Raw genomic sequence first — 6,012 nt, forward strand, 5'->3', positions numbered from 1 at the left:
TTTCCGTGAAAGCTTTCCTACAGTGATGTTATGTTATCATATAGTAGGCCTTCCACAGCAACCAGTCTTTCTGGTTTGGTTTTGTTATATACATATTTTTTACGGAAACAAACCTGAAAAGGATCAATGATAAGCACAGAAAAATCTCTCATACTTCATTGAAATGGATTTTAAGGGCATCAAAAATAAAGCTAAATGAGAAGAGGGACAATGTAGGGAAAGTTAAGACAAGATGGAGTTGGAAACCAAATCTCACAGTTGGCATGTTTTGTGGCAAATCAAATAGGGTCAAGTACAGGGCAAGTTCTTTCACCACCACTCTCCTCACCTGTCTTTATCATCCTCCTTCAGACACGAATCAGGCTTGAACCAAAACAGAAAGTAGTACCTCCCTATGATCTGCAGAAGTCAGCAGAAATCCAGGATATACAAAGTCACTACTGGAGTCCAAGGATCCTAGGGTGAAGGGGTAGTTCAAATACAGAATCCACCTGAGGGGAGAGTGTTAAGGTTCACTCTGGAATAGACTAGCCCAACCTAGAGTATCCTGGGCTAATGGAAACCTCAAATGTACCTGCTACTTGGCAAAACCATGGCAATGTTTAAGGAATCAATCTTTAGGAACTATCACAGACATTTTCAGGGCATCAGAGCTGAAGCTGTATTTCAGAATGGAGAAATACCTGAGCCAAGAGCTGAAGTCCTTGGGGTGGATATATTCATTTCTGGGGACCAAACGATAGCAGCACAATGACTTAAAAAGAATAGTAAGGCAGATAGAGAGGATTCTAGGAGTAATGTTGGGCGGTGGAGATGACCAGATTTTCTCTCCTTTATTCCCTATTATGTATAAGGAAAATTCTTTGCAATCTTGCCCCAACCACAGAGAACTGGCTGGGGGAGGGATTTCTACAGGCCCAGTAGAAGGAGCCAAGAAATTAGTTTATGAGCACGGAAGTAGTGACGCAATGAAGGTGGATGAGGAAACACAACATGGCTTTAAGGCTTCTTAGTAAAGCAGTGAAACAAATGATGGAGAAAAGAGGAGCGCTAAGGCCTGGAGGCAGAAATGAGGTGCATGATGTGACTATAGGTTGTAAGTTACACATCAAAAACAGTATAGTAGATGTTTCATATCCTACCTTACTACTATTGTTCCAAACAAAAATTAGTTGACCTTTATTTTTCTCTGAAGATAAAGATAATAGATATTACGGTTAAAAACTGAAGCAACACAAAATAGTTTACAGAAAAAAATTCACCCTGCTCCCTCCAAAAAACAGCCACCCCAGACTTAACTGCCTAGAGATGATCACTGTGAACATTTCAATGAACAGACTTGCCAACATCTCTGTAGGCAGGTATAAAAAGCCATGAACAAAACCAGATTACCCTATACATGTTCTTTTGTACCCTGATGTTTCCTTCAATAATATATATAAAATATGGACATTTTTTTCTATATCAGTAAATACTGATCATTTAAAACAGATATTACTGGGACTTTCCTGGTGGTCCAGTGACTAAGACTCCATGCTCCCAATGCAGGGGAACTGGGTTCAATACCTGGTCAGGGAACTAGATCCCACATGCTGCAACTAAGAGTTTGTATGCCACAACTAAAGATCCCACATGCAACAACTAAAGATCCTGCATGCCACAACAAAGATCCTGCATGCTGCAATGAAGACCTGGCTCAGCCAAATAAATAAGTAAATAAAATTAAATAATGAAAATAAATAAATAAAATAGATATTATTTCACTGTAACAGTGTACCATAATTTATTTAAGTAATCTCATATTAAGGAATATTTAGGATGTATCCTGTTCCTGCTTTTTCTCTAATATAAACAAAGATCCACAAAACTTATTTTTGCACATATCTTTGTGCACCTGACTAATTCCTTCTTTGGGATAATGCTTAGACATGGAACTGCTAGGTCAAAGTGTATACACATTCACAGTGTTTATTATACTGTCAAAATGTTCCCTGCCCCCACCAGAAAGCTTACGCTAATTACGTCTCCTCCTTTAATCTGTTTCAATTTGATGAGTATCTCACGATACTTGTTTTCTGTTGACACTCCTTTTATTTCTAATAAACACATGAAACATGTTTCCATGAGTTTATTGAAGATTTATATGAACTCTACTGAGTGGCAGTAGAGAAATGGGGTCAATCAATTACAGGCTATGGGCCAGAATCAGCCAATGTGCCAAACTTGGCCTAATACCATCTGTTGTTTTAGGGACTTCCCTGGTGGCCCAGTGGTTAAGAATCCGTGTTTCCAACTGCAGGGGGCACAGGTCCAGTCCCTGGTCAGGGAACTAATATCCTGCATGCCACTCAGTGTGACCAAAAAAAAAAAAAAAAAAAGAGTGGTTTTTACATTTTTGCATCAAAGGTAAAAATATCCAAAGAAGAATAATATTTCATGACACATGGAAATTCCATGAAATTCAAATTTCTATGTCCATAAATAAAGTTTTATTGGAACACAGCCACATCCATTCTTTCATATAATATATCTGGCTGCTTTCTCACTACGACAGCAAAGTTGAATAGTTTTGACAGGCACTGTGTGGCCAGAAAGGCCTAAAATATTTGCTATCTGGTCCCCACAGAAAAAGTTTTATGAACCTGTGGTAGAAAGTAATGATTAAGAGGACAGATTTCAGAGCCAAGACTTCCTGAATTCACATACCTGCTCTACCATCTGCTATTTATTTGACTCGGACAATATATTTAATTCTTTGTGCCTCAATTTTTATTCATCTGCACTCAAATGAAAATATTTTGAGGATTAGGTGAATTTAGCACTTAATGTCTAATGTAAGTGCTATATAAACATTATCTATTATTTGTATTCTTTTTAGTATAAATTTATTTTCCATATTCTTTGCTTATCTTTCCTTTGTTGTCTATTAAATTAAGGAAGCTTTTACATAGTAGAGAGTGTAGCTCTTATCTATGATGTATTATAATTTTTTTTTTCCAGTTTGCTGGTGATTTTTCAACCTTGAAGTTAACTTCAGTTGATCCTAAGCAATTTCCTACCTTAATTGTAGTTACAATTTTATAAAATATTAGTGAAAAAAGGGGATCAAAATGAAATCATCTAGTCCAACTACCCTTCTCAAGCTTAATTATCCCCCTAAAATATCCAGAAGTAGTTGAGAATTCACTACCTCCTAAATTGGGCTCTCCCACTGCTCCCAATTTGAATTTGCATGATCACAAAGAACAAATCTAACCCCTCTTCATTGTGTAAAAGCACCAAACATGGGAAAAAAACTTATCCTATCCTCTCACCTTCACCTTCACCTTCTACCACCCACACCTCCATTCCAGGACTTCATTTCTGTATGCTGAACCTGTTGAAGGCCTTCAAGTGATTTTCCTGTGACATAGATTTCCTGATCCTGTTCACCATCATCGTTCTTCCTCTTAAAACAATCCAATTTGTCATGAGGCCTTTTGTTTTGTGCGTTATTCTGCAATATGAAAACATCAGGTTTAACACAGTCTTTCAATTAACTTCTAATACCTCATCACATATCCTATTACAGCTTGGGGAGTTTACAGCCCCAAATTCTGGAAGCCTCTCTCTTTTGTTGATCAAAACCATTTATATCGTAGATTGCTTGCTCCTGGGATTTATCCAGACATCAGCATAACACACACTCTGTAAAATAGGATCCAGAGGTTTTGTACAGCATGTTAAACAAGTACTTGTGGGACCTTTGCCTTCATATCTGGCACTAGGGTGAAAAGTATACTTATCGTTGCCTCTAATAATTTGGGGCACTGGCACACATTCTCATGGTCATGATGTTTTAAGCTTTGGTGCAGACACAGTTCAAAACTTAGAACTGGGATGTGCCTATATTGATGTAGAATGATAAAGACTTTTTGTCTCCGATACAGTGAGAACAGTGTGTGTGTGTGTGTGTATCAGATATATATATCAGAGATGGGTTCTTTTCCTTTCAGAATCTTAAAGCAGGCTAGCATGCATTTCCCAGTGGCCAACAGAGCTAAGAACTGACAGAATACATTTCAGACATTAAAATGTTATTTGTCTTACCCTCAGAATGGGAGAAAATATTTACCAATGAAGCAACTGACAAAGGATTAATCTCCAAAATATACAAGCAGCTCATGCAGCTCAATATCAAAAAAACAAACAACCCAATCCAAAAATGAGCAGAAGACCTAAACAGACATTTCTCCAAAGAAGACATACAGATGGCCAACAAACAATGAAAAGATGCTCAACATCACTAATTATTAGAGAAATGCAAATCAAAACCACAATGAGGTATCACCTCACACCAGTCAGAATAGCCATCATCAAAAAATCTAGAAACAATAAATGCTGGAGGAGGTGTGGAGAAAAGGATACCCTCTTGCACTGTTGGTGGGAATGTAAATTGATACAGCCTCTGTGGAGAACAGTATGGAGGTTCCTTACAAAACTAAAAATAGAACTACCATATGACCCAGCAATCCCACTCCTGGGCATATACTCTAAGAAAACTGTAATTCAAAAAGATACATGTACCACAATGCTCATTGCAATGCTATTTACAATAGCCAGGACATGGAAGCAACCTAAATGTCCATCAACAGATGAATGGTTAAAGAAGATGTGGCACACATGTACAATGGAATATTACTCAACCATAAAAAGGAACGAAATTGAGCTATTTGTAGTGAGGTGGATGGACCTAGAGACTGTCATACAGAGTGAAGTAAGCCAGAAAGAGAAAAACAAATACCATATGCTAACGCATATATATGGAATCTAAAAAAACAGTACTGATGAACCCAGTGGCAGGGCAAGAATAAAGACACAGATGTAGAGAACGGACTTGAGGACACAGCGGGAGAAGGGGAAGCTGGGATGAAGTGACAGAGTAGCATTGACATGTATACACTACCAAATGTAAAATAGATAGCTAGTGGGAAGCCTCTGTATAACACAGGGAGATCAACTCTATGATTGGTGATGACCTAGAGGGGTGGGACAGGGAGAGTGGGAGGAAGACTCAAGAGGGAGGGGATACGGGGATATATGTATAAATACAGCTGATTCACTTTGTTGTACAGTGGAAACTGGCACATTATAAAGCAATTATGCTCTGATAAAGATCTGAAGGAAAACAATGTTATTTGTTTTGACTAATCACAAATAAAATTTACCTAAATATATTCATAAATTTATCCTGCCATGCAAATGGCATATGGAGTCACATTTGTGATTTCATAAAGCTACTATGAAGCTGGTCCAACAGTAAACAAATTTATGAAAAATAAAGCGACTTGGAATAACAGTTGTTTTTCCCCCCCCCCAAATACAATGAAATAAACTTTTAACTCTCAAGCAAAAATAATCAGATATGTGTCTTACCTATACAGTAAGAAAATAAGCTAAAAATCAATTAAAAGTATCTTTTACTTTCCTATTTTGTAAAATTATAAAACGTTAGGATTTCACACCCTTCCTAAATACACATAATCATTAATGCTTAACACATAATAAAATAGAGGGCTTAAAATAAGAAATGCTGCAAATGAGTCAGTCCTACGGTCTAGTCTGTTACTAGTACAGAGCCCCATATTCTGCAGCCCTTACTGGTTCTATAAAACCCTGTGAAGCCAGACACCAGTTTGGCTGGCAGGATCAGAAAAGCCCATATATATATCGGGTTGGCCAAAAAGAGCCTTCAGTTTTTAAGGAAAACACATTTTTCACTTTCACCGAGAACTGTATTTGAACAACATATTCACCGTTTTGTTCCACTATCTTCTGCCATTTTTCAGGCAACTTCATAATTCCGTCTTCCTAAAACTTGTTATCTTTTTGAGCAAAGAACTGTTCCAGGTGCCTTTTACAGTCTTCCAGGGAACTGAAATTTTTTCCATTAGGAGAATTTTGTAAAGACCGAAATAAATGGAAATCTGAAGGTGCAGTGTCTGGTGAATATGGAGGATGAATTAGAACTTC

The sequence above is a fragment of the Hippopotamus amphibius genome, chromosome X (assembly GCF_030028045.1).
Source record: "Hippopotamus amphibius kiboko isolate mHipAmp2 chromosome X, mHipAmp2.hap2, whole genome shotgun sequence".
NCBI classification, from domain to species: Eukaryota; Metazoa; Chordata; class Mammalia; order Artiodactyla; family Hippopotamidae; genus Hippopotamus; species Hippopotamus amphibius.